The sequence below is a fragment of the Rhincodon typus genome, chromosome 20, assembly GCF_021869965.1.
Source record: "Rhincodon typus isolate 14 chromosome 20, sRhiTyp1.1, whole genome shotgun sequence".
NCBI lineage: Eukaryota > Metazoa > Chordata > Chondrichthyes > Orectolobiformes > Rhincodontidae > Rhincodon > Rhincodon typus.
Window position 1 is genome coordinate 40,539,842 of NC_063351.1, and position 10,275 is coordinate 40,550,116.

Below are 10,275 nucleotides of genomic sequence, written 5' to 3' on the forward strand. Positions count from 1 at the left end.
CAAGCCGTTTTGAATTCTGAAATGTAAGCTTTTACTTTATTGTCCCCCAAGTCAAAATTCAGTAACTAACTCTCTCAGTACCATTTAAGGCGAATTAACGGCTCAAACTGAGGAGTTTCAAAAATACTGCTCTCAAGCAGCTCCTTAATTAGGATGTGCAATAAAAGCTGGCCTTGCACTGAAGTTCACATCTGGTGAATGATCTTTTTTAGTGCAGAAATTGCATAATTTACATTTAACTGTCTATTGGTGAATATATCTAGGTGCTGTCCATACCTTCTGAGTATAATCACTAGGTCCCCCAAATATAAACCGAGCGTCATGCTATGTTAGTATCTGTAACTTGTGGTCTGCAGGAACATAGATTTAAAAGTGTGTCATTCCACCATTCCCCTGTTTTATTTTGGCACACTCCTGCACAGTATTCCAAAACTGTACATCAAGAATGATGGCCTTCTGATGTACAGCGCACTTTAATATTGCTTACGTGACATGCATTTGGTATGTACATGTATTGTACCTTGATTAAACTGCTTTTGGTGTATACAAATTGTGACATATCTTAAACAAAAAAAAAGCAGGATTAGGCGATTAGGCCATTTGGCCTATTAAGTCTCCTCTACCATTCACTAAGATTGTGGCCTTAACTCCATTTTTCTGCCTACATGCCTCCATCCAAGCATCAAAAAATCTGTCTAATATATTAAATGACTCAGCCTCCTTTTGCTCAGAGGAAAAGAATTTCAAAAAAAAATCACCATTTCAATCATGAGATCCCTTGTTTTAAAACTGTACCCGTAGTTTGAGATTCCTCACAAGAAGACGTATTCTTTCAGCATCTACCCTGAAAAACTCTGCTCAAATCTTATGTATCAGTGTGATGTTGATTATACTGATAGTTTAAAACCAAAACCGCAACCCTGGAATTTTACTTATTCTGTGATTGTATAAATCTATAGCTTGATTATAGGGAAATGCATCTTTGTATATTGCAGCAAAGGTCACTGTTTTCACTGAAGAGTGAATTACAGAATGTGATCTCCAGAACATCAATACACTACTGCGGCATTTGTCATTCTGTTGGTTATTAGCTAGATGCTGCATATATATTATCATAGAATCCCTTCAATGCGAAAGAAGGCCATTCGGCCCATTGAGTCAGCACCGACCCTTCAAAGAACATTCTACCCAGTTTCACCCCTCCCTCCTCTTCTTTCCCCTCCCCACCCTTTCCCTGTAACCCTGCTTTCCCCATGGCTAATCCACCTAGCCTGCACATCCCTGGACACTACAGGCAATTCATCATTGCCAGTCCACCTAACTTGCACCTTTTTGGACTATGGGAGGAAACCAGAGCAGACATGGGGAGAATGTGTGCAAACTCTACACAGACAGTTGCCTGAGGGTGGAATTGAACCTGGTTCCCTGGCACTAAGATAGCAGTATATCCACTGAGCCACCATGCCACCCCCTCATATTGGAATATATTTTAGCATTCGGAATTTTTTCCAATTGCAGATTGTGCACTTGTAACATCAGAATTTTTTTTTCTTGCGTGTAAAATTTATAAAAGAGTAAAACTTCTTAATCTCTGGGATGATCAGACTACAGAATTAGAAAATAAAGTGTTTAGTATTTGTAGAATGCTAAATCTTTGATTTTTTTTTTGTAACACTGTTTTGTTAAAACACTGTGTTGGGGTTAATTAAAGCATTAAGCAGTTTGTGGCTGTGCTGCTGCTTTAAGGACCAGTGTGGTCAACAGCTCCTCAGCTGGGATATCATTGTTGATCTACAATGGCAGTAGAACAGCATAATGTTTTAATAAATATGCTCTTTTGCTAAGTGTGCCAGTGTTTTCCTGTACATGAGCCAATTAATCTAATCCCACCATCCTCTACACTCCGAGCAGGACAGAACAGCTCAAGATAAGACCATTCAGACCACCATGTCTGTGCTGACCATAATGCTTTTCTAAACTAATCCCATTTGCCTGCACATGGTCCATGTCCCACTCTCCCTTGCCTGTTCATGTGTCCGCCTATATGCTTCTTAAACTTTGCTAACTTATCTGCTTCTACAACTTCCCTTGGAAATGCATTCCAGACACCTCCCCCCTTACATATCCCAAAAACTTTTTTCCTCCCATCTTTAAACCTATGCCCCTTAGTATTTGACATTTCCAGCCTGGGTAAAAGACTCCACCCTATTCACATCTCTCATAATTTTATATACTTCTGTCAATCGTCCCTCAGCCTCTGATGCTGTAGTGTTAACAATTCAAATTTGTCCAACCTTTCCTTAAGGCTAGTGCACTCCAATCTGTTTGTTGCTCTGAAAGAGGTGAAGTGAGAATGACTGCCTCTGGCATTAGGGTGCATCTGACAGAATGTGGCATCGAGGAGCCCTAACAAAACTGAACTGAGTGGGAATCAGGAAAACTCTTAGCTCGTTACAGCCTTGCCTGGTATAAAGGGGAGTGATTGTGGTTGTTGAAGGTCAGTCATCACCATTCCAGGACATCTCTGCACGAGTTCCTCAGGATAGTGTCCTAGGCCTGACCATCTTCTGTTGCTTCATCAATGACCTCTTCCACCCATCATAAGGTCAGTAGTAGGGGTGTTTGTTGATAATGCTGAACATTGCACAATTCATGACTCAGATACTGAAGCAGTCCATGTCCAAATATAGCAAGACCTGGACAGTATTGAGGCTTGGGCTGTTGGTAAGTAATATTCATGCCACACAAATGCCAAGCAATGGCCATGTCCAGCAAGAGAATCTGACCATTATGCATTGACATTCAATGCCATACCATCACTCAATCTCCCATTATCAATTTCCTTGAGTATTGTTTAGTTTGGTTTCTGGTCTAGCCATTTAAATGCAGTGGCTACAAGAGTAGATCAAAAGCTAGGAATCTTACAGCAAGTAACTCACTTTCTGACTCTTCAAAGTCTGTCGAGGTGAGTGCAGCTCCAACAACACTCAAGCTTGACCTCATCGAGTTCAAAGCAGTCTGCTTGATTGGCACTTCATCCACAAGTATTCATTCAATCTACACTGCTTTGTGTGTACCATCAACAAAATGCACTGCAGAAATTCATCCATCACCTTTCAAACCCACGACCACCACCATCTTCTTAAGTCAAAGGCAGACAATACATGAGAACACTGCCCCCTGCAAGTTCCACTCTAAGCCACTCACCATCCTGACTTGGAAATAAATTACAAGTGCTTCAGTGCCATTGAGTTCAAATCCTGGAATTTTCTCCCTAATGACATTGTGTCTACATACAGCAAAAGGACTGTGGCAATTCAAGAAAACAGTTCACCACCTTCCTGAGGGCAATTAGGGATGAGCAATAAACGCTGTCCCTGTCGATAATGCTCAGGACCCATGAGTGAATAAAAAATAAAGGGAAATAATGTTTTAACAAATTTCTTGGCATTCTTTCTGGCAGTAATGTGCTGCGGAAAAAGACAAATTAGCGAATGTACTGTATTCAGTTTCCAGGAAGCATTTGATAAAGTGCCACATCAAAGATAATTGCAGAAAGTAAAATTTCATGGAATAGGGGGTAACATATTGGCATGAATAGAAGATTGACTGGGTAAGAGAAAACACAAAGTAATCATAAATGATTCATTTCTGGCAAAATGTAATGAGTGATGTACCACAGTAATCAGTGCTGTGGCCTCAATTTCTTAAAATTTTTAAAATGTCTTCCTTTTTTTAAATAAAAGAATTGAATTTAAACAGAAATTTGATGACAAAAAGGTAGGCAGGAAAGTAAATTGTGAAGCTGGCATAAAAAAAGCCATGAAGGAAACGCAAATAATTGAGTGGGCAAAGATCTACGAAGGAAACACAAATAATTGAGTGGACAAAGATCTAGCAAATGGAGTATAGTGTGAGAAAATGTGAAATTGTCCATCTTACCAGAAAGATCAAAAAATTGTTTAAAAGTTGAGAGATTGCAGCATTCTGAGATACATAGGGATCTTGTTATCTCAGTGCTTGAATTATAAGAGGTCAGTATGCAGATATATCAGATCACTAGGAAAGTTTACAGCATGTTATAATTTATAGCGAGGGGAATTGAACACAATTATGTTTCAGTCATGCAGGGCATTGGTGAGATCACATCTAGAGTACTGTTTATAGTATTAGTCTCCGTATTTAAGGAAGGATATAAATACATTGGAAACAGTTCGGAGAAGGTTCACTAGACTAATCCCTGGAATGGGGTGGGTGCAGAAGGGTTGTCTTGTATGGTTTGATAAGCTAGGCTTGTGTCACTGGAGTTTAGAAAGGTCAAAGGTGATTTGATTGAAGCATATAAGATCCTCAAGGGTTTTTTTTACTACAGAGATGAGGACAGTTTTTTTTTCAGAGGGTTGTGAATCTTTGGAACTCTGCTTCCACCACCTATGAGCAGAATGTAATTGAAAACTTTTAAGATAGAAATTGATAAATCCTGGGATGAAAAATTATTGGGGATAGGTGGGAATGTAGAAGAATTGGATCAACCATGATCTTATTGGAGCTGGCCCCAGGGGCTGATTGGCCTAATTGCTCCTAATTCATATAAGTATCTTGTTCTAAATGTCATTGGCTAAGTATTCCATGGAGTCCTGGCATATTACTCTGATATGCATGGTTCTCTGTGGCTGCCTTTGAAGTAGCTCTTGCAACATCCCCTCCAAACTGCAAAATTGGCAAAAGTTTTTTTAAAATTCATTCAACATAGATGTCGCTGGCTAGGCCAGTATTTATTGCCATTTGAATTGTCCAGAGGGCAATTGAAAGTCGACCACATTGCTGTGGGTCTGGAGTTCCGTGTAGGCCAGATTGGGTGAGGATGGCAGATTTCCTTCCATAAAAGACATTAGTGAAGCAGACGGGCTTTTCCATAAATCGGCAATGGTTTATTGGTCATCATTAGACTCTTAGTCGCAATTTTGTGTTGAATTCAAATTCAATAGCTGGATTAATAGTCCAGTGATAATATGACTAGGCTGTTCCCTCGGTCTAGGGCCTGGCGTATGACTGCAGTTTGAACCCTTTGATTTCTTGCCGACAAGTTAGCCTTCACCCAGTTTGAGATTCACTCAGCTCTAATTCAGAAGTCATTCATTTAGGATCTGACTTGAGCACTTTGGTGTTGGTACACTTTTGCATTTCAAAGGAAGTGCTGCAATGCTGGAGCATTCACCCTTTGAATGCATTATTAAGTTAAGGCTCCATGTGCCTGTTTAAATGGATAGAGTCATTCGGAATGAAACAGACCCCTTCGCCCAACTCATGCATGCGACTTGGTTTCCTAAACTGAACGAGTGCCATTTGCCTGCATTTGGCCCATATATCTCTAAACCTTTCCTATCCATGTACCTGTCCAAATGTCTTTTAAATATTGTATTATAATCACCTCTACCACTTCCCTCTGGCAACTTGTTCCATCTATGCAACAGCCCTCTAGTTTGGACTCACCTGCCCTGGAGAAAACAGCTTGGCTCTTCACCTTATCTGTATCCTTCATGATTTTATAGACGTCAGCCTCCTACGCTTTAGTGGAAACAAGTCCAAGCCTGTCCCTATAACTCAAACCCTCCAGTCTCAGTAACATCCTTGTAAATCTTTTTTGCATCCTTTCCAGTTTAGTAACATCCTTCCTATAGCAAGATGACTAGAATTGTACACAGTGCTCCAAATGTGGCCTTACCAATGTCTTGTACAGCCATAACATGATGTCCTAACTCCGGTACTCAGAAGGTAAACGTGCCGAATGCTGCCTTCACCACCCTGTCTACCTGTGACACCACTTTCAAGAACCTACGTACTTGCGCTCCTAGATCTCTCTGTTCGACAACACTCCCAGGGCCCTACTATTAACTGTGTAAGTCTTACCAAAATGCAACACCTCACATTTATCTAAATTAAACTCCATCTGCCATTGCTTGGTCCACTGGCGAACTTAATCAAGATCCCATTGTACTGTTAGATAACCTTCTTCATTGTCCACTTTACCACCGATCTGTAGTGCTGTGGGAAGTCCTATGTTTTTGAAAGATATCATAGAAATGCAAGAATTTTTTTTCCTTAATGGACTTGTTATGCACTTTGGTGCTGCTAATATATCATTTCAGCATTGCACAGGTCAAATGCTGTCTCAACAGACAACATCAATGTTTGGAAGGACAAAATCAATCAGGATACATATGCTTATTTCAATGGTTCAAATAGATTTGCGTGAAACGTGAGGTGTTTGAAATTTGCTTTTTGGGTGTGGGCTTCACTGACGTTTATTCACCATCCCTATTAATACAAAGTGCGTAACTAGCTGGTGCTCTTCAGAAGGCAGTTAAGAGTCAACAATGTTGTGCAAGTCTGAAGTCACCTAAAGTCCTAAACAGTGTACTTGCTAATTGTCTTTTTACTGCGTGGACCTCTGAAATCTGTGCACGACAACGACTTCTATAACCGGGAGTTAATGCTGCAGTACACCAATTGCCATGTGCAGACCCTCAGTGGCTGTGTTCTTGCAGCCAGCAGCTTAGAAGGAACATTGGCTCTAAACCAAATTCGAGTAAAAACAGCAGGCTTCCTTTCCTAAAGGGCATTAGTGAACCATTGGACTTTTTATGACAGTCTGACAGCTTTGTGGTCACTTTTACTAAGATCAGCTTCTTACTTCCAGATTTTAAACTAAATTAAAATTCTCAAACTGCCGTGCTGGGATTTGAACTCCCATTCTCTGGATTCCAAGTCCAGTAACGTCTGAGCTTTCCCGATCTACTCACTAATTTTGACATAGTTGGTCCCTTGTCTGAGTTTAAACCTGAAACTGTTCCACTCCTCACTGCAGACAGATGTCTACACATCTGATGCACATGTGTCTCCTGCTCCTGAGGAACCCTCCAACATACAGCAGAGCTCTAAACTAACATCTCTCTGCTCAACTGTGACCAGCTCAGTTGGCAGCACACCAGCCATTGAGAGGTATGACTGCTCTATTGGACCGATGACTGCATTTGATCAACACATGCTCCTTGCGTGTGGTTTTGCATGAGTGGAAAGTTTCCTCCGCTTGTTATTACTGCAAATCTCCATCCCTGCAAACACCTGTATTTGCATACATGGTACATGTTGAAATTCTATTATGTTGGTGATGGTTGGTTTTTACTGCTGATTACTCTCCCATGTCTGGTGGCTTTCCGACTCAAGACAGCTGTCTTCAAAGAAGTGTGAATGGAGTTTGGAAGTTAAGATGAGTAGCTAATTATTAGCTGGAAAAATACTGCAGATCTTTTGTGCTGATGAATGTTCCCTGTCAGTGATGAATTGACGCACACTATATCCAGACTGAATGGGGGGAAAAAGAAAAAAAGGCAGCAAAAGACTGTTTGCTGAATATTTGTTGCCAAATTTTTCAGCAGTATCATTGCCACCTTATTTGTACATTTATCAGAAATGTTGAAAGTTCATTGGGAATTTTATTGGTTAAACTTTTTTATATCAACTGCAATTGTGGTTTTACAGCTCTTTGTAATATCAGCAGGCCTGCTTAATCTATTGGGAAATATTTCATAGTAGTGTATCTGGACTAGTCTTTTTTGTCTAAGCCTATAGTCTCAATCAATACTCATTTCAGGGCGAGGCATCAGCATTCCAATGGACTACAGCTCAAAGTAATGGGATCGACACCCGCAGTTTTCCCATATGCTTCTGGAGCATGGTCAGCAACTCTGATTTCCCTATGTCAGCAGTACTATTTGGGACGGATGTGTGTCCCTAAATATCTTCACATGGTGATGAGTTGAGGCTTTGTGAACCGGTGATGTCCCCCACACAGTGACGGGATAAGCTTCTGTGTCTGCAATTTTCCCCATGTGATAGGGTGTGGGCCTGTGTCTGATTTCCCCGCATGCTGATAGAACATAGACTGTAACCTGTGATTATTCTAAATGATTTAGCAAAGTGTGTGTCTGTGATTTTCCCACACAGTGATGGGACAGGGCTCTGAGCCTGAGAGACTCCACACAATGATGGAATGGGGCTCTGTATCTTAATTGCTTTGGTATCTGCATACTCAGAAGGCTAATGGAGTGCGATCCTTTTATTATAAGAGGAATTGAATATAAAAGTAAGGATGTTATGCTTCAGTTACATGGCATTGGTGAGATCACATCCTGAATGCTGCATACAGTTTTGTCTCCTTGTTCATAGAAGGTTATAAGTATGTTGGATGTGGTTCAGAGGAGGCTTACAAGATTGCCTGGAAAGTGTGAGTTGTTTTATGAGGAAATGTTAAACACACTGACCTTGTTTTTGCTGAAGCTTAGCAAAGTGAGGGGTGATTTGATTGAAGTGCTTAAGATTCTGAATTGTCGTGACAAAGTTAGAATTAAAATTAGGTTAATTGTCATGTACTCATATGAGTGCAGTGAAAAGTCCACAGTCACCACATATGGCACCATCTTAGATACAAAGATACCTAGATATAGGTTCTTAGGAACAAATTAGAAAAATAAATAAATAAATAATGGATGTGGAAGTGATGTTTCCTCTCGTGGGTGAGTCCAAGGCCAGGAGGTACTATTTGAAAATTAAGGGTCTCCCTTTTGGGATAGAGATGAGTTTTTTTTTCCCTGATAGTTGTGAGACTTTGGAACGCTCTGCCTCAGAAGGCATTAGAGGTGAGGTTGTTGTATATTTTTTAGGCAGTGATGGATAGATTCTTATTGGGTAGGGGAATTAAGGGTTATCAGACCATAAGAAATTGGAGCAAGAGTAGGCCATTCAGCCCCTCACCTGCTCCATCACTGAATAAGATCATGGCTAATTTGACATGCATTTGGTATTTGAAGCTGGGTATTTCTGGGGAGGAGATTTAATACTTTAGAAATAAAACTGTTATTTGTGAACTCTCACTTTATAAGCTTAGAGTCTCCTCATTTATACTAACGGTCTCTTGCTGCAAGTAAAAGAGAGTGACTTTGTTTTCCAGTTCTGTCAGCCACCCACAGGTGGATAGGCAACCCGTGAACAGACACAGAAAGGGGCAGCAAGTGACCCTGGGCAGACGTAACTATCACTATTGTGTAAAAAAAATCAGTGCACCTGAAGCTAATGTGCTTCATGTATGCCAGTTCTTAAATGCGGTCCAAGTACCAATGAAAGAAGTCTATACACTGCTGCTTCTCCCCGCAAACGTTCAGTGTAAATTACACAGCTCAAGGCACTCTGCAGGCATAACCCAAGTTTGAAATGACCAAAATCTATAATTGAACTAGTGGTGTTTTTCACAGTTCAATTGGGCACAGTATTAAAAAGTTCACAAGTGCTAATACACTTTACTGAAATCCTAATGGCAAGAATAGCTTTGTGCTTCTTACAGTATGCTATTTAAAGCTTTACTTCATGCATCACTAGGAATCTATCTGTAAAACGATTTCGTTCGCTGCTTTCTTTAAAAGATACATTAAATTTGAGGCACTATGTAATGGGCACTCTGTAGTGGACAAGCTGTGCACTGCTGGTACCTGTCGTGCTTATCAAAGTTGAAATTCACTTGGTGCAAGAGCATGCTTTTTTTAGTTTTCCAAGTGCAATCCTAACCTGCATGAGGCAACAAAGCCCAGGCCTTTGACTGAGAATTCAGTTTGAATTTCTGATGTCATGTATAGCTGCTAGGAGTTTGATATTTGATCAGCTCAAGGCTGGAATTTTGGTTCTATATGGGGTGAGACTCTGTGAGCTATTGTAGGTTGTTTCATTCTGTCCATCTGGTTTTAGCATTATCCTCTTTGTCCTGCACTTCATCTCATTGTGTTCTTCTCTTTCAGATTGTTCTGTGCCCAGATCTCTGAGGTTAGGCCGCTCCAGTTTTGCAGACAGCATGCCCTCACTGAAATGCCTTCAGTGGGGACTGGCACGTTCGCCGCATTCCAGGTACACACACTGTCTATGTGTGCACTTTGACCTCAGAATAATTGTTGCTTGTTTGCTCCATCTCAATTTTACAGGAAGGGATCTGACCCTGGTTGTGTTTTATGCCTGTCCTGGCTTTCAGCTCTAGCATCTTGATGATAATATTGCAGCAAGACACTAGATACCAATGTCAGAGATAGTAGGAACTGCAGATGCTGGAGAATCCGAGACAACAAGGTGCAGAGCTGGATGAACACAGCAGGCCAAGCAGCATCATAGGAGCAGAAAGGCTGACGTTTCGGGCCTAGACCCTTCATCAGACCCTTCTGATGAAGGGTCTAG

The 10,275-nt window shown here is 40.8% G+C and overlaps 1 long non-coding RNA gene across 1 annotated transcript in view; it reads left to right on the top strand.

Moving 5' to 3' along the window:
* Nucleotides 1-9,846: 9,846 nt before the first annotated feature.
* The window catches only part of LOC109928499, a 24,542-nt gene continuing 24,113 nt past the window's right edge, over nucleotides 9,847-10,275 (top strand). The window contains exon 1 of the long non-coding RNA XR_007264284.1: nucleotides 9,847-9,954. This is a non-coding gene — a long non-coding RNA (uncharacterized LOC109928499). The remainder of the gene's footprint in view (nucleotides 9,955-10,275) is intronic.